A 24,686-nucleotide genomic window follows, 5' to 3' on the forward strand; every position below is an offset into this window, starting at 1 on the left:
CAGTGCCAGGCCAGGAGACCTCAGGCTTTGCCCCCCACCCGGCAGGGCTTGACTGTGGACCTTAGGCCGCACACCCCACTCCAGTGCCGGGCTGCGGAACCTCAGGCCACACCCCCGCCCCAGTGCTGGGCCGTGGGACCTGAGGCCATGCCCCCTGCCCAGTGGGACTTGACGGGGGACCTCAGAGCACACCCCCAGCCCAGCAGGGATTGACAGGGGACCTCAGGCCACGCCCCCCACCCCGGCGCCAGGCCAGACAACCTGATGCCACACCCCCACCCAGCTGGGCTTGACTGGAGTGAGGCCGGCTGGGTCTGGATCTAGCCCAATGGGGGTGGGTCCAGCCAAGTCTGGGTCTTGCGCAACTTCGAGGCACACGTGGGTGGGCGGGGACTTGACTCTGGTTCCCGTGGCATGCCCCAGACTTTGACAGGAAGAAGATTTTCGTATACATTTTACTAATTTTCTTTCATCTCTGACACTTCTATTATAAAGGACAAATAGCAATATTAAAATATTTCCTCTAATTAATTCCCTTTTATGTGCACAAATTTCATGCACCAGGTCACTAGTTTAATATAATTTCCTAAAGTTTTGCACCAAAGTATTTTGTTTTCACAATGTAAGATTCCTTTCAAGCATGCATCCATTGCACATGCCCTCCAAATAGGAATCCTAACAAAGGTTTGGAGCTTTTTTCCTAAATTGATTAATAAATGATGGTCTCTTATTATTGTCTTAATTTGCACTTTTGGTCACTGGGATACTTGAACCATTTACAATATTTATTTGACTAAATAGATTTCTATTTGTTAATGGACTCTATAAAGGCTGAAACACTTTTGTGTGTAGAGAAAAAAATTACCACCACCTGGACTTTGCTTTAATGTTCAATTTATCAAATGTGTATGTATAATGAGCAAAACTGGGAAAGTCATTTTTTCTTAAAGACATAGAGATTAAATGCTGCCTTAATTAAATTGACTTAAATAAATTAAGCTACAATAACAAATTTAGTGTAAGTAATGTTTTTGAACACTTGAGACACCTTCTCAGCAGTTTGAACATTTCAAACAGCAGGGAGAACATGAATAAATACAGTACAGTGATTATAAAACTCATTCCTACAAAATGACTGCTCAAGTTTCAGTATCAACCAACATGCCGAATTAGGACAGTTGGCTCCCTCAGCTGAGACCAGTCTCTGAGAGATCACTTTAAGGTATGGAGAAAACTGTGAGAAACCCTTCAGAGGTTCAGCCCACTGGTATGGGTGTTTTCAGAAGTTAAATCAGGGCAGTGCATAAACAGTGCCGAGGATCTGAGGAAAATGGGTGCACATGGACTGATCTAGGGCTGGCGCCTTCTCTGAAGGTTCTGCAGTTGGGGGAAGGAGTTGTTAAGGAGAAAGCCTTGACATGTATTAATAGCTTGGTGAAGTAAGGGGTGATTAAACTGAAGCTCCCCATTTGAGGGGGCTTATTTCCTCCATAGTGACTCCTAGAACTCATTTGAGCTGGCCCAGACTGAGACCTGGCTGCTGATCCTTTCCCCATAGCCATTGCTGGGAAGTAGCCTGTATTACAGAAAGTATGATTCCACAGGCCATACACTAGATATCTGAAGATCTCAATCTTTATACATATTATGAAGTGAAAGAAGCCAATCTGAAAAGGGTATGTACTGTGTGATTCCAACTATATGACATTCTGGAACATGCAAAGCTATAGAGAGAGTAAAAAATCAGTGGTTGCCAGGAATTAGGAGGGATGAATAGGCAGAGCACAGAGGATTTTTAGGGCAGTAAAACTATTCTGTATGATACTATAAGAGTGGATACATGTTATTATATGGTAGTCAAAGTCCATAAAATGTACACCATGAGTCAGCCCTAAGATATACTATGGACTTTAGGTGATAACGACATGTCAATGCAGCTTCATAGATTGTAACAAATGTACCACTCAGGTGCTGGATACTGGTAGTCAAGGAAGTTGTGTGTGTATGGGTCCAGGTGATATATGGGAACTCTGTCTTTTCTGCTCAATTTTACTGTGAACCTAAAACTACTCTAAAAAATAAAGTGTATTTTTAAAAGGAAAAAAAAATAGGTTAAAGGTATGTGCAAACATTTCACAGAAGAGAAAACACCTATAATCATTAAACATATGTAGAGATTTTCAGCTTCATTCATGGTCTAGAAAGTATAAATCAAGGCCCAAAAGAAATACCATTTTTATATACTCCACTGGCAAAAATTTTAATGTTTTGCAATGTCAAGATTTGGCAAGGATATGGATTGACAAGCTTTCTTGTATATTACTGATATGAGAATGGATTTATCTCCTTAATTTGAAAACTCATATAGCCTTTAACCTAGCAATTAAACTCCTAGGTCTGACAGTTAGTGAGGTCAGTAGGAAACCTAGAAAATTATCAGTGATGTGTATATGAAGCTCTATGGGAAAAAGAGCTGAGAAGTTTTCAGAGAGAAGTGTTAACACTCTTTCTACAAAGTTTTGTCACTTATTGACTACTATGAATCTGCTACCATTTATTTATTTTATTGTATGATAATGTATTGTATTTTATACTAAGCCTTTTGATATATAAAATGGATAAAGGTTAAGTGTAATTAAGAACTGAATTTTCGAAAAACCAAGATGGCGGCATAGGTAAACACCTAAACTGCTGCCTCACACAACAATTTCAAAACTACAACTAAGAGACAAAACTGACATCATCCAGAACCACGGGAAAGCTGGCTGAGTGGAAATTCTACAACTAGAAGGAAAGAGAAAAGCACACAAAGACTCAGAGGAGCTGCAAAAGGCTGAGGGACGGAGACGCACACGAGGAGAGGACTAGCGGCTGAGTGCGTGGCTGGCTTTCTCAAGTGGGAGGGAGACAAAAGCTCCCGAATGCACTGAACTCCAGTTCCGGGCGAGACTCTGGGAACCCAGGCTCATTCTGGGAGAAACTGGACTGTCTGGCAGCAGGCAAAACTGGAGGGCAGCTTTCTCTCAGAGGTGCTTGCAGGATTACCAAGGGACACTGAGACCCAGAGGCCTCATAGGGCAGGGCTGACAGGAAGCCAAGGCTGTCTGCTCCACCCTGAGACTCCACCACATGCAAGCTGAGCATAGAGGCTTTTGTAATTTTGCAAGTCTTGTCTCATAAAGGTGTCTCCAGCACAGAAGTTCTCCCAGCGTAGACACAGCTGATCCTCACAGCCAATTGGCCTGGGGGTCAATTCCTCCCAGTGATACCAACAACAATCAAGAATTAACTACAACAAGGCTGAGCACACAGTCCACAAAGGGGTGCACCAAGAGTGTCCACCTCAGCTAACTGGGGAGGCTGAACCACTGGGACCTACAGGACATCTAGCACACAAAGCCACTCTATCAACTCAGGGAAGAAGCAAAAATGCGGAGACAAAGAAACAGGTCACAAATGAAAGAAATGGAGGAAAACAAACGACTGGATATAGAGTTCAAAACCACGGTTATAAGGTTTTTCAAGAATTTTCTAGAACAGGCCGATAAATTTAGCGAGACCCTCGAGGATATGAAAAAAGACGAACTAGAAATTAAACATACACTGACTGAAATAAAAAATATTATACAGAGACCTAACAGCAAACTAGAGGAACGCAAGAATCAAGTCAAAGATTTGAAATACAAAGAAGCAAAAAACACTCAGCCGGAAAAGCAAAAAGAAAAAAGAATCCAAAAATTTGAAGATAGTGTAAGGAGCCTCTGGGACAACCTCAAGTGTACCAACATCAGAATTATGGGGGTGTCAGAAGAAGAGAGAGAGCAAGATACTGAAAACCTATTTGAAGAAATAATGACTGAAAACTTCCCCCACCTGGTGAAAGAAATAGACTTACAAGTCCAGGAAGCACACAGAACCCCAAACAAAAGGAATCCAAAGAGGACCACACCAAGACACTTAATAATTAAAATGCCAAGAGCAAAAGACAAAGAGAGAATATTAAAAGTAGCAAGAGAAAAACAGTTAGTTACTTACAAGGGAGCACCCATACAATTGTCAGCTGATTTCTCAACAGAAACTATGCAGGCCAGATGGGAGTGGCAAGAAATATTCAAAGTGATGAATAGCAAGAACCTACAACCAAGAGTACTCTACCCAGCAAAGCTATCATTCAGAATTGAAGGGCAGATAAAGAGCTTCACAGATAAGAAAAAGCTAAAGGAAAGAGATATTCAAGATGGCAACCGGCAGGAAGGTAGGGAGGGAGAGAGTGTGACAGAGTGAGGAACCCATAGAGGAGAGTGTAGACATGTGTGGTGTGTGTGTGTATGAGCTAGGGACAGTTAGATTCTGCAGGTCCTCCAAGGGGCTGCCAAACCAGGCAGTCAGTCTTAGACAGCGGAGCCCCGTGCACAAAGCAGATACCTGGGCGGCCAGTGCGGGCACGGAGACCACGCCATCTTGAGAAACAGAGCTGCTTGAGACTAGGATCCTGGTCTCAGACACAAACCAGGACCCTGCAGCCACTGGGGACAGAGAACTGCGAACACAGCTTCAGACCAACAGACAACAAGAATCCAGACTTCCCGGCAGCAGATTTCTGTGAGTCAAAGAGCCTATCCCCCTCCCTGCAGGTTCGTGGATAGCACCGTAGTAACTGATAGACCTGCCCCTCACTCGAGCTACAGCGCCCCTATGGGGAATTCGAGCTTGAGAGCACCTGCAGGACATAGCTCCCCTACGGGGAACTCGAGCTTGAGAGAGTGGTGTGGACTGCAGTGCTGCTACTAGAATTTGAGAGACTGGAATCTGCTCCTCGCGAGGCAATCAGGTGACCAAACCTCGAAGCCCATGCAGGGCAGCAGTGCCACCTGACTTTGGTTCTGGGCAAGCGCACACAGAAGTCAGTATCCTGCAGCGCAGGCACGCCACAGAGCTATTGTGCAACCCAGTCCCCCATGGTGACTGGGACCCAAATTCTCCCGGCAAGAGGCAGCACTGAGCACCACCGACTTGACTCTGTTTCTTACCGTGTGCGCCTGGGATCCCTGACTCACAGCGCATTCACACTAAGAGCCAGCGACTCCAATTCTTGGTGCATGCGCACACGGGGACCCTGATTCTCAGCGAGAAGCTGCACGAGGCAACAGAGACTCTGATACTCGATTCTTGGTGCAGACACAGGGAAACTCTGACTCCTGGAATGCAGTAGGGGACTCATTTTTGGCACATGCCAACAGTGTGGTGCAGGAAGGGTCCCTGACTCTAAGTGCACGCAAGAGACCACACTGAACGCTGGGAACACTGACCCTGGGTAAGCCTGGTTCCCACCAACCCATGGCAGTCACACGTCCTAGTATCGGAACACTTCAGTGAAACTCGGGTGGTGAGAAGTTCGCATGGCACATGGCCCAGGTCCACACAACTTGAAGCTTGAACCTTCTGGTGATAGTCAGAATGGGGAGACGACACAATCCCCAGAGGAAAGAAAATGAGGAGTTGCCAAGAAAGGAAATTAGTGAAATTGAAGCATGCAACATGACCGAAAAAGAGTTCAGAGTAATGGTAGTGGAATTTATACATCAGATGGATGAGAAAATTAACAACCTATGCAAGAATCAGGAAGAAATGAAAAGTGATATAGCTACAATCAAAAACACCATGGAAAGTTTCAACAGTAGACTAGAAGAAGCAGAGGACCGAATTAGTGAGTTAGAAGATCAGGTACAGAAACAAGCTCAATCTGAACAGCAATTGGAGAAAAAAATTAAAAAGCAGGAGGAAAGCCTAAGGGAGCTTTGGGACAACATGAAACGAAGTAACATACATATAATAGGGCTGCCAGAAGAACAAGAGCAGCAAGGATTAGAAAATCTATTTGAAGAAATAATGACAGAAAACTTCCCGGATATGGGGAAGAAAAAAGTTACACAAGTACAGAGAGTCCCAAGCAGAATCAACCCCAAAAGACCCACACCAAGACACATCATAATTTCAATGGCAAATACCAATGAAAAGAGAGAATCTTAAAGGCGTCAAGAGAGAGACAGAGAGTTACCTACAAAGGAACCCCCATCAGATTATCAAATGATTTCTCAACAGAAACACATCAAGCTACAAGGGAATGGAAGGAGGTATACAAAGTGTTGCAAAGCAAAGGACTGAATCCAAGAATACTGTATCCAGCAAGACTATCAATCAAAATTGAAGGGGAAATCAGGAGCTTCGCAGACAAAAAAAAGGCTAAGGGAGTTTATCACCACCAAACCGGCAATGCAAGAAATTCTAAAGGGTCTGCTGTAAAAAGAAGAAATAAACAGGTAAGAAGGAACACAGACACAAAAATAGATATGACTACAAACAAACACCTTTCAGTAATAACTTTAAACATAAACGGACTAAATGCTCCAATCAAAAACATAGAGTGGCTGAATGGATAAAAAAAAACATGACCCATATATATGCTTTCTACAAGAGACCCACCTCAGAACAAAAGACTCACACAGATTGAAAGTGAAGGGATGGAAAAATATCTTTCAGGCAAACGGAAATGAAAAAAAGCTGGGGTAGCAATACTTATATCTGACAAAATAGACCTCAAAGTAAATGCCATAACAAGAGATAAGGAAGGCCACTTCATAATACTAAAGGGATCAATACAACAACAGGATATAACCCTGATAAACATATATGCACCCAATGCAGGAGCACCCAAATACATAACAAAACTCCTGGAAGATATCAAGGAAGAGATCGACAACAATACAATCATAGTAGGAGACTTTAATACACCACTGACATCACTGGATAAATCCTCTAGACAAAAAATCAGCAAAGACACAGCAATCTTAAATGACTCACTAGATCAGATGGACTTAACTGACATCTTCAGAACATTTCACCCCAAAGCCACAGAATATATGTTCTTCTCAAGTGGACATGGGACATTTTCAAAAATAGACCACATATTGGGTCACAAGCAAAGTCTCCCCAAATTCAAGATTGAAATCATACCAAGCATCTTCTCAGACCACAATGCCATAAAATTAGAAATAAACTACAATAAAAACAATCCAAAAATCTCAAACACTTGGAAGCTGAATAGCATGCTATTAAATAATGACTGGGTTACCAAAGAGATCAAAGAAGAAATTAAAAACATCCTGGAAACTAATGACAATAAAAACACAACAATCCAAAATCTATGGGACACAATGAAAGCAGTCCTGAGAGGGAAGTTTATAGCTCTACAAGCCTACCTCAAAAAACAAGAAAAAATGGTAGTAAATCATCTAATGCTACAACTCAAAGAATTAGAAAGAGAGCAACAAGAAAAGCTCAGAGTGAGCACAAGGAGGAGATAATAAAGATCAGGGCAGAAATAAATGACATAGAGACCAAAAAAACAATACAAAAGATCAATGAAACCAAGAGCTGGTTTTTTTGAAAGGATAAACAAGATTGATGAACCTCTAGCCAGGCTCACCAAGAAACAAAGAGAGAGGACTCAAATAAACAAAATCAGAAATGAGAGAGGCGAAATAACAACAGACCCCACAGAAATACAAAGGATTGTTAAAAAATACTATGAACAACTCTCCTCCAACAAACCAGACAACCTAGAGGAAATGGACATATTCCTAGAAAAATACAACCTTCCAACACTGAATCAGGAAGATTCTAAAAATCTCAATAGGCCGATAACTATGGAAGAAATTGAACCAGTCATCAAAAAGCTCTCAGCAAACAAAAGCCTGGGGCCTGATGGTGTCATAGGGGAGTTTTACCAAACATTCAAGGAAGAACTAAAACCTATCCTCCTCAGACTATTCCAAAAAATTCAAGAGGAAGGAACACTTCCAAGCTCATTCTATGAAGCCAGCATCACCCTAATACCAAAACCAGATAAAGACAACACAATGAAAGGGAATTATAGACCAATATCCCTCATGAACATAGATGCCAAAATCCTCAACAAAATTCTAGCAAACCAGATCCAGCAATATATCAGAAAGATCATACACCATGACCAAGTAGGATTTATCCCAGGGATGCAAGGATGGTACAATATCCGCAAATCAATAAATGTGATACATCACATAAACAAATTGAGAGATAAAAATCACATAATCATATCAATTGATGCAGAAAAAGCATTTGACAAAATCCAACACCCCTTCTTGATCAAAACACTCAGCAAGGTGGGAATACAAGGATCATACCTCAACATAATAAAAGCCATATATGACAAACCCACAGCCAACATCACACTCAATGGGCAAAAACTAAAACCATTTCTCCTAAGAACAGGAACAAGACAGGGATGCCCACTCTCACCACTCCTGTTCAACATAGTACTGGAAGTATGGGCCATTGAGATCAGACAAGAAGAAGAAATAAAAGGCATCTAAATTGGAAAAGAAGAAGTAAAACTGTCTTTATTTGCAGATGACATGATATTGTACATAGAAAACCCTAAAGACTCCATCAAAAAATTATTAGACCTAATAAATAAATTTGGCAATGTAGCAGGATACAAAATTAATGCCAAGAAATCTATGGCATTTCTTTACACCAATAGTGAACTTACAGAGAGACTAAAAAAGCAATCCCATTTACCATCGCACCAAAAAAAAATTAAGATACCTAGAAATAAACTTAACTAAGGGGTAAAAGACCTATATGCGAAAAACTACAGTACACTGAAAAAAGAGATAGAGGAAGATGTAAATAGATGGAAGAACATACCATGTTCATGGATTGGTAGAATCAACATCATCAAAATGTCCATACTACCCAAAGGAATCTACAGATTCAATGCAATCCCCATTAAAATACCAATGGCATATTTCACAGACCTACAACGAACTTTCCAAAAATTTATTTGGAATAAAAAAAGACCCCGAATAGCTGCAGCCATCTTGAGAAAGAAGAACAAAGTAGGTGGGATCTCAATACCAGATATCAAGCTGTATTACAAAGCCACTGTTCTTAAAACAGCCTGATACTGGCACAAGAACAGACATATAGATCAATGGAATAGAATAGAGAACCCAGAAATCGACCCAATCCACTATGCCCAATTAATATTTGACAAAGGAGGCATGAACATAAAATGGAGTCAAGATAGTCTCTTCAACAAATGGTGTTGGGAAAATTGGACAGATACATGCAAAAAAATGAAACTAGACCACCAACTTACACCATACACAAAAATAAACTCAAAGTGGATAAAGGACTTAAACATAAGATGGGAAACCATAAAAATACTAGAGGAATCCACAGGCAGAAAAATTTCAGACATATGCTGAACGAACTTCTTCACTGATACTACTCCTAGGGCAATGGAAACTAAAGCAAAAATAAATAAATGGGACTACATCAAAATAAAAAGCTTTTGCACAGCAAAAGAAATCATCAACAAAACAACAAGAAAGCCCACTGCATGGGAGAACATATTTGCCAATGACATCATCAATAAGGGTTTAATCTCCAACATTTACAGAGAACTCATACAACTTAATAAAAGGAAGATAAACAATTTAATCAAAAAATGGGCAATGGACCTAAATAGACACTTTTCGAAGGAGGACAGAAGGAAGGCTAAAAGACATATGAAAACATTCTCAAAGTCCCTAATTATCAGAGAGATGCAAATCAAAACAACAATGCAGTATCATCTCACAGCCGTGAGAATGGCTATCATCAACAAATCAACAAACGACAAGTGTTGGCGAGGATGCGGAGAAAAAGGAACTCTTTTGCACTGCTGGTGGGAATGCAGACTGGTGCAGCCACTGTGGAGAACAGTATGGAGTTTCCTCAAAAAACTAAAAATGGAACTCCCATTTGACCCTGTGATCCCACTTCTAGGAATATATCCCAAGAAACTAGAAACACCAATCAGAAAGAATATATGCACCCCTATGTTCATAGCAGCGCAATTTACAATAGCTAAGATTTGGAAACAGCCTAAGTGCCCATCAGCAGATGAGTGGATTAAAAAACTGTGGTACATCTACACAATGGAATACTACACTGCAGTAAAAAAGGAGTTCTTACCATTTGCAATAGCATGGATGGAACTGGAGAGCATTATGCTAAGTGAAATAAGCCAGTCAGAGAAAGACAAATACCACATGATCTCACTCATTTGTGGAATATAATGAACAACATAAACTGATGAACAGGGACAGATCCAGAGGCATAGAAGCATCAATCAGACTGCCAGACCTCAGAGGGAAGGTAGGGGAGGGTGGGCGAAAGAAGGGGAAATCAATCAAAGGACTTGTATGCATGAATACAAACCTAACCAATGGACATGAACACCAGGGGAGTGAGGGCATGAGTGGGGGGTGGGTAATGGAGGGATGAGGACACATATGTAATACCTTAATTAATAAAGAAATTTTTAAAAAGCTAAAGGAGTTCATTGCCGGGGGCCATAAAAGAAGAATTTAGTCTTACTCCCTGGTCAGCCCTACTTCCTGATTGAGCAAGGAAAGCCCGCGCGCCCAAGGGCCAGAAGAACCCCCCATATCAGAATAACCGATCAGCTAGGACAGATACCCAGTCCCCAACCAATCATCCCATGGCAACTCCTTATCCTATCCCTCCCCTCTTGAGTGCTTATATACCGCAACACTCGAATAAAAAAACGAGGCTTGATCAGGAACCTTGTCTTGCCTCCGTTCTTCGCGTTCCTTGTTTGTCTCATTCTCTTAGGTGGTTCCTGCGTGCCCTCGTTGCTGCCCCGCGGGCCGGGGCATCTGGCGCCCAACGTGGGTGACCTGGGTACCCCCGACGAGAACGTCTACCGGAGAAGCCCTGGCCAGGCACCCCCCAGAGTCGCCGCGAGGACCCGCGAGTGAAGACTCAGCATTAGATCGCCACGGTCCCACCCGCCGTGAGACAGATCGGAAGAAGGTAGGTAGACGATTTTTCAAACAAGATTTCAGAACATTTCACCCCTTTTTGCTCGACTGCTATTATTGGCTCTCTTGGTCGATTCTTTCCTGCCCACTAATAAGCACTCATTTGCCAATTTGGGGAAGAGTGAAGGGTACCCATCTCCGGCTGTGAGAACTCTGATTCACTTGAATTAGTACCGTCGCCCGGCTTTCTTGTCGCGAATTCTCTCCAATTAGATCTACTCTTAAAACCTTGAGCTTGCTTTGAACAAAAGGTCGTTCACCTCACAGACTCAACAAAGGGAATTCCTACTCCCTGAAAAGGGCAAAAGGGGTCTTCCCGTCTGTGTGGATCCGTGTAGGCGGATTATACCTACCGACTGTTTCACGCAAGCAAGGGAGTAAAGGGTAGAGTCGAAAAGAGAGTAATTCCGCCTGAATCCCTGGGTTGACGGGAAAATTCAGGCTGACCTGGAACGGGGATTATACGTCCCAGAGGCTTACGTGGGGGAAGGAGTCACTCGGAGAGCCATCCAGTCGACCAATAATGGGGAATTCTGAGTGCCCATGAAATGTTCCTTGACGGTGTCAAGATATCCCTCAGAGCGCGAGGAATAAGGGTTAAAAGACCTTAGGCAGTTCTTTGAGTTTGTTCATGATACCTGCCCTTGGTTCCCCCTAGCAAAAATGCTGGGAACGGGTAGGAGATGCCCTACAGGATTTTTATCGGGCCCTTGGCCCTGAGAAGATTCCCGTTACTGCCTTTTCTTATTGGAACTTAATTCATGACATTCTAAAAATCCATTCTCAAGACCCTGATGTTAAAGAGGTCATCAAAACAGGAGAGGAGATTCTTAAGGAAAACTCCCGTCCATCTGACCCCATCAGACAAGCTAAAATAACCCTTGCTCGAGAAGTTTCTTCTTTAAAGGAAATTTTACAGCAGAAACGAGAGCATGTCCAACTTATTAAAGAAATTCAAGCCCTGGAGGCTGAGCTTTCCACCCTAAGTCCTACCCAACAGAATACTCCTCCCTCAACAAAATCACCCCCCAACAGACGAAAAACTAAAACTAAAGCCCTGCCCCAGGCCCTATCGGCTAAAATACAATGCTAATGAACCTTGTTAAAAAAGTTAACTTTTAAGGCCTACGAGAACATAAATAAATTTGTCTCTGTTATAGAATTTATTCAAAGTGAATGCTTGAAAATAATTATAATTGACTCTAGAATCTCAAAGAAATTGTTGAAATATAGATAAATAATGTATTAATTATAAAGAGCTAAGTAGCCCAGGTAACTGGCTACGCCCTTTGTTAATGGAGGAAGGGGTAGACGCCCTTCTCCCAGAAAAACTGGTAGACCAGTTCCCGCCAGCAGCCATCTTTAAAGAATGATAATTTGCATTTAAATGGCTACAGGTTTGCTAGCCGCCCTTCCCTGAAAAGGTCAAGCGGCTAGGCCAAAAAACCTGTTTTGGTAGCCTAAAAGTTTTTCCTTTAGTGGCAAACTCTTAAATAAAAAGTGGCTCCTTTGAAATCAGCTTTCCGCCAGTAGCCATTCTTTAAAGGCCATTTTACATTTGAATACCTACAAGTTTGCTTCTCAATTGCCCCGGGCAGAAAAAACATGGTCTATTTAAAGTTAATTATTGGATTTTGAAATATATTCTTAAAAGTATAAAGGGTTATTAATAAAGAACTACTAAATATTTGACTTGCCAGCTCTAAAATTTCAAGGTTCAAATTAAATTGGGAGAAATTATATAAATGTGGTAATTAAATGCCTAAAATATAAAAACGTGTTTTTGAGAAAATAAAATACTGTTTTCTCTGATAATTAGGAATTCAAAAAATATTACTTATTGATCTGATTTTAAAAAGAGGATTAATTCTGTGATTCAGTATAGATTTGATTGATATTCTTTAAGATAATTTAAGTATATAATCTTTAAAACATATATATAAATATATATATTTGATCTTTCCAAGTATATTTCAAGGTTTTGAGAATAACTTTTGGACATTTCATGGGCCCTGAAATGTTTTTCAAAAGTCTGTTCTCTCTTAAATATTTTTAAATTTAACCGATCTAATATACTTGAAATCGCATGGAAAGCGTTATCAAATAAAAATTAAGTAATATATTTTACACACATATATATATTAAGTGTTATGAAGGTTTTCACCTCTGAGAAGGGCAAAATCAATATATTTCTTAAATATAACCAAAAATTTCAACAGCAGTAGAATTTCAAGAAAGACAAAAGTTACAAGCAGCCTGCATTTTGAATGGGCTGGGGTAGAACAGTGTTTATGCTTTTGGATCAGACCAATAAGTATCAGACTTATAATTTTTACTGAATAAGTTTCTTTGCTTTTTAATTAAAGATACCTACTTAAGTTAACTTATAAATTAGCTTTTATATTATAATCAAGGTCTCATATAAATTAAGTTACATAAGAAGCCAATGTTTGAATCCAAGTAAAATTTAAGAACAGATTAGAAGCCACCATTTACTGCCTGACTGGTAGCCGCCTGCATTCTTAATTAAGCTAGAGGCGGGGCAACATTTGTGGCTTGTGAATCAGACGTAATTTTGCTTTATTTTTAAATGAAGATACCTACTTTAATTACTTAAATATATTAGCTTTTTAAATTATAATCAAGGTTTTCAGCTAAATAAAAAGCCAATATTTTTATAAACAATTCTAATAAAGACCAGAAACAGCTAGTGAGATTTTTGTTTGTCTGCAATATAAATTTGACTGTCTTTTAAAAGAATGGATTAGACAGCCACCATGATGGCCACATGTCTTGCCGCTCCCCCTGGGGCCGCCACCTTGGAAGCCATAGGGGCCAACCCTTTCCTTTGGAATAAGCCAATGTCTTTGTAAGCAATTTGATTAAGTATTCTAAGAAAGTTACTGAAGGCTTCCCATGATCCCTCTGTATATGCAAATTAGCTAATGGGGATACTCTTAAAAAATAAAATTCCAGCTTAATAAAAAAGGAGAAATTTGAGAGGCACAGAAAATGTAACTAGACCTTGTCTATACAAAAAGAAATTGACAGCCAGTTTGAAATTGAATTGTCATGGCTTAGAGCAAAGAATATCCTTACATGATATTATTCTACAATGTCATAATTTTTGATATTTTACAAACAGCATATTGTACAATTAATCCAAACAAACTTAAAAATCTAAAATTTTTTTAATGTTTGGCAGCAATTTAAAAGGGACATGAAAGGATTCAATTCCTTCCACTGTGTGAAAGGCCCCTTGGGAAGGTACTTGAGCATTCTATATTGGCCCTTTTTGTCAAAAGGAACCCTCTTCTCACAATTCAATTGCCCACAGCTGTTGCTTGAGTTTTCAGTTCATTCTGAGGTTGAAACCTCATGTTGGATGGTACCATAGATCTGTCTCTCGCACAATGGCGTGAGCTGGGCCCTCCCTGGAGAAGAAACCTGGGTTCCCCAAGATATATGATCAATGCCGGGGCCCCCCACCAGTGGGGGGATCCCAAGGCAGGTGCTGGGCATGGAGGCCATAGGGGCATAGGCTACCAAGGAGACAGAACTGAACCTCACATCACCCTGCTTGGCCCCGGAGGATGGCTGGTTAGTCAATGACGGGTAAGACTCCTCAAGGGAGGGGCAACCTAAGACAGGCACAGTCGCAGGGGGCCATCAGGAGAGAACTTGGGGGTCAACAGAGGTGTGGCACAGATCCTCACCCCCCCAACATTACAGGGGCTTGAACACTTGCCCCTTCTGAGGGAGGTCTCCTGCCCCATGGCTGCTTCGTGCTTCCCATGCCCAGCTCAGATTGGGACCCAGGCAACAAACAGATTTGGCCCAGTTAAGACTGAGACCCAGGCAACAGAGAAGTGGTTGATGGCAGCTGCCCTATACCTAAATCTAGCCTAAATCCAGGAGTGCTCAGGGCTTTCTCAAGGATGCATATAATCCTTTCCATTAACTAAAATTGTTGTTAAAGTATTAAATTTGACAGTAAAATGGTCAAGTTTTCAGATTAATTTAAATTGGCTAAATGAAATAAGGGAATATTCAAGAAAATCTAATTGTACAAAAGGCTGTTCCTAAAGTATTAACCAAAATTTCTATTTGTAGTTCATTTCATGGTAAAATTGCTTAACATGCAATGAACCTAAAGCAGTCATATTTTTGTGCAAAAAATTAAAATTTAAAGTTATCAAGACTGCATTATATATTTTCCAAAAGCCTCCTAATAATTAAATCAAAAAAAGGGGGGATAGTGGAGTAATATTATGTAAGGAAAAATACCTTGTAAGTAAATTACATCTAGAAAAATTTTTTACTTTGAAAATTAATTTTCATTTGTTATGCTAACAGCAAGACACCCATGAAATACACACATGGTGTCAAAATAAGCCAAAGGAAAATTATTTGGGCAAAAATAAAAAGGATTCCAAGTCAAATTTATAGAAAAGACACCTTTATTAACTTTTGGTCGAGAATATGTTTGTATATTTTCAGAAAAAAACTCCAGGACCATGTGGATTCCTGCAACAGAGAGGAATTAGCAGGAAATAATTCAGCCATGAAGACAAGAGGAGACAGTCGTTACCTGTGGGCTTGGGAAACCCACGGGAGGAGCCGGGTCACTACTCCCTCGCTCGGTGAAAGCCCACTCCCGCTTAAAAACAGAAAGGGAGGAGATGCCGGGGGCCATAAAAGAAGAATTTAGTCTTACTCCCTGGTCAGCCCTACTTCCTGATTGAGCAAGGAAAGCCCGCGCGCCCAAGGGCCAGAAGAACCCCCCATATCAGAATAACCGATCAGCTAGGACAGATACCCAGTCCCCAACCAATCATCCCATGGCAACTCCTTATCCTATCCCTCCCCTCTTGAGTGCTTATATACCGCAACACTCGAATAAAAAAACGAGGCTTGATCAGGAACCTTGTCTTGCCTCCGTTCTTCGCGTTCCTTGTTTGTCTCATTCTCTTAGGTGGTTCCTGCGTGCCCTCGTTGCTGCCCCGCGGGCCGGGGCAGTTCATCACTGCCAAACCAGTATTATATGAAAAGCTGAAAGGTATTCTTTAAGAAGAGGAAGAAGAAGAAAAAGGTAAAGATAAAAATTATGAACAACAAAATACATACCTATCAACAAGTGAATCTAAAAATCAAGTGAATAAAAAATCTGATGAACAGAATAAACTTTTGAATATAATAGAATCAGGGGCATAGAAAGGGAGTGGACTGACAATTCTCAGGGGGAAAGGGGCGTGGGGGGTGTGGGAAGAGACTGGACAAAAATCGTACACCTATGGATGAGGACAGTGGGCTGGGGGTAAGGGCAGAGGGTGGGGTGGAACCGGGTGGAGGGGAGCTATGGGGGGAAAAAAGAGGAACAATTGTAATAATCTGAACAATAAAAATTTATTAAATTAAAAAAAAAGAACTGAATTTTCATTTCTCAAGAAAAAATGGTGAGCCTGGCCGGCGTTCCTCAGTGATTGAGCATCGACCTATGAACTAGGAAGTCACAGTTCACTTTCTGGTCAGGGCACATGCCTGGGTTGCAGGCTCGATGCCCAGTGGGGGGGGTGTGCAGGAGGCAGCCAATCAATGATTCTCTCTCATCATTGATGTTTATATCCCTCCCTTCCACTCCTGCCTCTCTGAAATCAATAAAAAATATATTAAGAAAAAAATATTTGTCATCAGCCACAGCAATCACAATGACATTACCGACCTCATGAAAACACAAATCTGCTGAAAAAGCACCAACATCTATGACAAAATTTTATAGTTACTTGAAAACTGTACCTGAGAAAGATCAATGGTACATGACACTTCACTTTTCATTGAGATCAAATACCCATTCTAAATTAATTTTTCTAATTTTCAGTTCCAGTTGTGCATGTATAAAAAAAGCTAATGTAATTATTATAAATAGGCTTATGCCAAGAACAAAAGAGGAATTGCTCATGAAGTTAAATGACCCCAGATGCTTCAAATAGAAAATTGGTTAATTCCAATAATGGCTCATTTTTTCTATTTAATTTATGTAATTAAAATAAATCTTTGAGTGTTCATTCTGTTGAAGATGAAACATCTGACATTACTGTCAATGCTATTATAAATTAAATTTAAAAGTTAATTTTTTTCTTTTTTGCTTGATTGCTGGCAACTTTATAGAATCAGGGGTTTAATTGGGTGCCTGCGTAAGTGAAATTTATGGCTGTGGAGTTTGTGGTGCCAAGGTTTACCTCAGCCAATCTGAGGGAGCTCTGGGGATCACATGGGAGGGAAGCACCTCTGGGGGCTGTTTGCAGACTGGGTCACAGGTAGAGCAAATAGACCAACTGGGATAGGAACCAGGAGCTCAAGCTGCACCCACGAGCACCCCTAGCTCTCTGGCTTCATCTAATGCTAAAAGTATGGGTGTTAGACCAGCACCAGGTATTAGACCGGAGGAGTCAGATGGGACCTTGGTTCAGCAACCTCGGTACTTCAGTTCTGGCTAAGAAAGAATTCAGAGGAAAGACTCACACTATAAGAGAAAGTTTATTTAGAAAGTCACAGAGGTAGAAGAAATGAGCTGTAGAAAAAATTGGCTCAGGAAACAAGTTATTGAGGCAAAAGAAGGGCTCTTGGATCTTAGGAGAAAGAAAGAGACAAGGAGAATGTGCCTGTGGAGAGGAGGAAGGAAATGTACAGGCATGCTCGATAAAGAGAACCACCAAAATGTTAAACTTTGAAAACAAAGTCTTTACTTTTGAGAGGATGAAATGATTACTAATTTTGGTAGAGCTCAGCATCATGGTGAAAAACACAATGTTCTCACTAAATTAAGAAACCTATAAAGCAAAAATGTATTCAGAATAGGTCATAGTGAACACAAAATTCATAATTGTATCCAAACAATGAGTAATAGTCTACCAATTGAAATGAAAGCTGTAAATATTTTAAAGTATTTTTAAAAGATAGAATGAGTGAACTATAAAATGTTTGTTATGAAGGTGCTATTGAAAACTAAAACTTCCACAAGGAATGCAGCCCTGTCAACACCGTGATTTAAGCCCAGTGATGATTTTGGACTTCTGACCACCATTACTGTAAGATAATGTTTGTGTTGTTTTAAGCCACTAATGTTGTGTTAACTGGTTACAGTAGCAATAACAATTAATTCATTCAGCTCCGATAATAGTCATCCACCTGTCATACCAAACCCTCTCCTGCCTCTGCCTAGAACACCTCTCCCATCTATCTGCCTAGATCCAATCTTGTTCTTCAAGAGTAATTAGGCCCACCTGGCCAGTGTGGCTCAGGCTGAGCGTTCACCAGGAACAGAGGTCCCCAGTTCGATTTTGGGTCAGGGCACATGCCCAAGTTTTGTGCTCAATCCCCAGTGGGGGGGGGGGTGCAGGAGTCAGCTGATCGATGATGTTTCTCTCATCAATGTTTCTATCTCTCTATTCCTCTCCCTTCCTCTCTCTCTCTAAAAATCAATAAAAACATGTTGAAAAAGAAAAAGAAATATCACAACATATCTATCCTCCCAATCCAAGATGAAAAGAAAAAAAAAGAGTAATTAAACCCATCACTTCTCCTTGGAATCTTTGCCTACACTAGGCTCTTCCACTCTCCAGTACCTCCTAACATGTCTCCTTGTCAGCACTTATCACACTTGCGTTGCAATCACTGATAATTCTATTCCTGTTTGTACCACTTTGCCAATTTCTTGCTTATTGAGTGGCTTTGGTATTAGTTCCCTAGTTATTTACTAGGTCTCTCCAACAATATACACCGAGTGGCCAGATTATTATGATCCCTGAACCCATAATAATCTGGCCACTCAGTGTATATGCTATATAATAGAAGGCTAATATGCAAATTGTCCCCTCGACCAGGAGTTCAACCAGCAGGCAGGCCGGCCAACCACCCATGTCCCCTCCCCCTGGCCAGGCTGGCCGGACCCCACCCATGCATGAATTCATGCATCGGGCCTCCAAAAAAAAAAAAAAATATATATATATATATATATATATATATATATATATATATATATATATACACATACACACACACACACACACACACACACACACACACACATACATACACACACTGAGTGGCCAGATTATTATGTGTTCAGAGATCATAATAATCTGGCCACTCAGTATAGTAAGCTTGCAGAGAACAGTGCCTACTCCTCTGTGTATGTACGCACACACAGTTGTGTCTTCTCTGCATATGTTTAATACACAGTGTTCCAAATCCCCCTTAAAAAAAAATACAGCATCAAATAAATGCTCATTGAAAAAAAATGAGCCAGTCTACAGGCACACCTCATGTTATCGCATTTCACTTTATTGTGCTTCACAGATGTATTTTTCACAAATTGAAGGCAAGACCCTCCATCAGCAAAAAGATTATAATTCACTTTATTGTGGTGGTCTGTGATTGAACCTGCAATATCTCTGAGGTATGTCTCTAATTTGTAACAAATTATTTCTTAGTAAGTAAGCAAAAGGAAAAATATCCATGATAATATTTTATTAAAATGCACTTTATTATACTATTTACTAACTTGCTATAAGAAATTAAAGCTCACTTATTCAGTCAATTTTCTCCTTGAGAAGGAATTCTCAATAGCACATTTTCCTAGTCAAAATTTTGTTCTTCAGCCGAAACCGGTTTGGCTCAGTGGATAGAGCGTCGGCCTGTGGACTGAAGGGTCCCAGGTTCGATTCCGGTCAAGGGCATGTACCTTGGTTGCGGGCACATCCCCAGTGGGAGGTGTGCAGGAGACAGCTGATCGATGTTTCTCTCTCGTCGATGTTTCTAGCTCTCTATCCCTCTCCCTTCCTCTCTGTGAAATATCAATAAAATATATTTTAAAAAAAATTTTTTGTTCTTCATATTATGGCATTTCACTTTGGCCACCAGATGCAGTACCCCACACAACCAAAACTTATTTATTCAGGAGAAACCAAGATGGCAACATAGGTAAACACCTAAACTGCTGCCTCACACAATAATTTCAAAACTGCAACTAAAAGACAAAATGGACATCATCCAGAACCACAGGAAGGCTGGCTGAGTGGAAACTCTACAACTAGAAGGAAAGAGAAAAGCACACTGAGACTCACAGGAGCTGCAGAAGGCAGAGGTACAGAGGCTTGCGCGGAGAGGGCTGGCAACTGAGTACGTGGCTGGCTTTCTCAATCAGGAGGGAGACAAAAGCTGCCGACTGGTCTGAACTCCAGTTCCGGGTGAGATTCTGGGGACCCAGACTAATTCGGGGAGAAACTGCACTGTCTGGCAGCAGATGAAACTCGAGGGCAGCTTTCTCTCAGAGGTGCTTGCAGTGATTACCGAGGGACACTGAGACGCAGGGGGCTCTTAGGGCAGGGCTAACAGGAAGCCATTGATGTTTGCTCCGCCCTGAGACTCCACCCCATCCAAGCTGAGCACAGAAGCTTTTGCAAGTCTTGTCTCATAACGGTGTGTCCATCACAGAAGTTCTCCCAGCGTAGACACAGCTGATCCTCACAGCCAATTGGCCTGGAGGTCAATTCCTCCCACTGATACCAACAACAATCAAGGCTTAACTACAACCAGACTGTGCACACAGCCCACAAAGGGGTGCACCAAGAGTGTCCACCTCAGGTAACTGGGGAGGCTGAGCCACTGGGCCCTATAGGACACCTAGCACACAAAGCCACTCTATCAACTCAGAGAAGCAGCAAAAATGCGGAGACAAAGAAACAGGTCACAAATGAAAGAAATGGAGGAAAGCAAATGACTGGATATAGAGTTCAAAACCACGGTTATAAGATTTTTCAAGAATTTTCTAGAAAAGGCCGATAAATTTAGCAAGACCCTCGAGGATATGAAAAAGGACCAACTAGAAATTAAGCATACACTGACTGAAATAAAAAATAATATGCAGAGATCCAACAGCAGACTAGAGGATTGCAAGAAACAAGTAAAAGATTTGAAATACAAAGAAGCAAAAAACACCCAACTGGGAAAGCAAAAAGAAAAAAAGAATCCAAAAATATGACGATAGCATAAGGAGCCTCTGGGACAACTTCAAACGTACCAACATCCGAATTATGGGGGTGCCAGAAGAAGAGAGAGAGCAAGATACTGAAAACCTATTTGAAGAAATAATGACTGAAAACTTCCCCCACCTGGTGAAAGAAATAGACTTACATGTCCAAGAAGTGCACAGAACCCCAAACAAAAGGAATCCAAAGAGGACCATACCAAGACACATCATAATTAAAATGCCAAGAGCAAAAGACAAAGAGAGAATATTAAAAGAAGCAAGAGAAAAACAGTTAGTTACCCACAAGGGAGCACCCATACAACTGTCAGCCGATTTCTCAATAGAAACTATGCAGGCAAGATGGGAGTGGCAAGAAATATTCAAAGTGATGAATAGCAAGAACCTACAACCAAGATTACTCTACCCAGCAAAGCTATCATTCAGAATTGAAGGGCAGATGAAGAGCTTCACAGATAAGAAAAAGCTAAAGGAGTTCATCACCACCAAACCAGTATTATATGAAATGCTGAAAGGTATTCTTAAAGAAGAGGAAGAAGAAAAAAAGTAAAGAGAAAAATTATGAACAACAAATACATATCTATCAACAAGTGAATCTAAAAATCAAGTGAATTAAAAACCTGAGGAACAGAATAATCTGGTGAATATAATAGAATCAGGGGCATAGAAAGGGAGTGGACTGATAATTCTCAGGGGAAAGGGGTATGGGGGGGTTCATGAAGAGACTGGACAAAAATCATACACCTATGGATGAGGACAGTGGGGGGGAGGTAAGGGCAGAAGGTGGGGTGGGAACCGGGTGGAGGGGAGCTATGGGGGGAAAAAGAGGAACAATTGTAATAATCTGAATAAAGATTTATTAAAATTTTAAAAAATAAATAAATTAATTAAAATCAAGTGAATAAAAAGCTGATGAACAGAATAAACTGGTGAATATAATAGAATCAGGGGCATAGAAAGGGAGTGGACTGACAATTCTCGGGGGGAAAGGGGTGTGGGGATGTAGGAAGAGACTGAACAAAAATCGTACACCTATGGATGAGGACAGTGTGGGAGGGTAAGGGCAGAGGGTGGGATGGGAACCGGGTGGAGGGGAGCTATGGGGGGAAAAAGAGGAACAATTGTAATAATCTGAACAATAAAGATTTATTTTTAAAAAAGGAAGAAAAAAAACAAAACTTATTTATTCATTTGACATATATTGATTGGGTGTCTACTATGTGCAAGTGCTGTTTGGGACATGGAGAAACAAATGAATAAATCAAAGCTTATATTCTGGAGGGGGGAAGATATGCAAATAAATATTATCAAGCAAAACACTATAAAGAAAAAAAAATGAAGTAACAGAATGGTAAAGAGATTGAGTTCTTTTCCCTTGGAGTAGAAAACCAGTGTTTAATGAGGCAAACATAGTGGTCAACACAAGAGGAGGTGGTAGTGGTTAAGAACCAGGATTTTCAAGTTAAATGGAACAAGATTTAAATCCAGTTCCACCCCTCATTGTGTGCCTCTGGGCAAACTCCTTAACTTACCTGAGCCAAGCTGGCTCTTCTGTTAAAAACAAAAAACAAAAAAAACAATAGGCACTTTCTTTCATAAGGTTCTTTTGAGAATTATATAAGATAATCCATACAAAATGCTTTATCTGGTGCCAGACACATAGCAAGTAATTAATACATAGCAGCCATTATTATGATATATTTTAAACAGTGATTAACATTTCTGAATAGGGAGAAACCAAGATGGTGGCATAGGTTAGCACCTAAACTGCTGTCTCACACAACAATTTCAAAACTACAACTAAAAGACAGAACGGACATCATCCAGAACCACAGGAAAGCTGGCTGAGTGGAAATTCTACAACTAGAAGGAAAGAGAAATGCTCACGGAGAATCAGAGGAGAGGCAAAGGGCTGAGGTACGGAGACACGCGCGCAGAGAGGAAGGATGGCTGAGTGCCTGGCTGACTTTCTCTGGCGGCAGGGGGAAGGAAGCCCCCGACTGCACTGAACCCCAGTTCCAACTGCACTGAACCCCAGTTCCGGGCAAAACCCCATGGACCCAGGCTCATACAGGGGGAGTCTGGACTATCAGGTAGAGAGAAAGGCACACGGAGACTTGGAGACTTGGGGGAGCCACAGCGGGCAGGGGTCTGGAGATGCTCGCTCACGAGTGCCTGCAGAGAAGACTGAATGCAGAGGTTGCCGCAGGCTTTCCCTAGCGGAAGGGAGTCGGAAGCTCCTGACTGCACTGAACCCCAGTTCCAACTGCACTGAACCCCAGTTCTGGGCGAGCCCCTGGGGACCCACGCTCTTACAGGGGGAATCTGGACTGTCAGGCAGAAACTCAGGGAAGCTGCGGAAAGCAGAAGTCTGGAGGCGTGCGCTCAAGGGCAGGGCTGATGGGAAGCCAAGACTGTCTGCTCTGCCCTGAGACTCTGCCCCATCCAAGCTGAGCACAGAGGTTTTTGCAATTTTGCAAGTCTGATCCTATAAGGCTGTTTCAGCACCGAACTTCTCCCAGCATAGACACAGCTGATCCTCACAGCCAATTGGCCTGGAGGTCAATTCCTCCCAGTGATACCAAAAACAATCAAGACTTAACTACAACAAGACTGTACACACAGTCCACAAAGGGGTGCACCAAGAGTGTCCACCTCAGGTTAACTGGGGAGGCAGACCCACTGGGCCATATATGAAACCTAGCATACCCTACCAACTCAGGGAAGCAATGAAAATGCGGAGACAAAGAAACAGATCACAAATGAAAGAAATGGAGGAAAACAAACGACTGGATATAGAATTCAAAACCACAGTTATATGGCTTTTCAAGAATATCCTAGAAAAGGCTGGTAAATTTAGTGAGACCCTCGAAGATATGAAAAAGGACCAACTAGAAATTAAACATACACTGACTAAAATAAAAAATATTATACAGAGACCCAACAGCAGACTAGAGGAACGCAAGAATCAAGTCAAAGATTTGAAATACAAAAAAGCAAAAAACACTCAACCGAAAAAGCAAAAAGAAAAAAGAATCCAAAAAGCTGAAGATAGTGTAAGAAGCCTCTGGGACAACTTCAAGCGTACCAACATCCGAATTATGGGGGTGCCAGAAGAAGAGAGAGAGCAAGATACTGAAAACCTATTTGAAAAAATAATGACTGAAAACTTGCCCCACCTGGTGAAAGAAATAGACTTACAAGTCCAGGAAGCACACAGAACCCCAAACAAAAGGAATCCAAAGAGGACCACACCAAGACACATCATAATTAAAATGCCAAGAGCAAAAGACAAAGAGAGAATATTAAAAGCAGCAAGAGAATGGGAGTGGGGTGGGGGGGCAATGGTAAGATATGTAGACATATAATACCTTAATAAAAAATTTAAAAAAATAAAAAATAAAAGCAGCAAGAGAAAAACAGTTAATTACCTACAAGGGAGCACCCATTCAACAGAAACTATGCAGGCCAGACGGGAGTGGCAAGAAATATTCAATGTGATGAATAGCAAGAACCTACAACCAAGATTACTTTACCCAGCAAAGTTATCATTCAGAATGGAAGGTCAGATAAAGAGCTTCACAGATAAGAAAAAGCTAAAGGAGTTCATCACCACCAAACGAGTATTATATGAAATGCTGAAAGGTATTCTTTTTTTTTTCACACTGAAGAGTGTATTTATTTTTTTTATCACTCCAAGTATG

This window comes from Plecotus auritus (assembly GCF_963455305.1).
Source record: "Plecotus auritus genome assembly, chromosome: X".
Taxonomy (NCBI): domain Eukaryota; kingdom Metazoa; phylum Chordata; class Mammalia; order Chiroptera; family Vespertilionidae; genus Plecotus; species Plecotus auritus.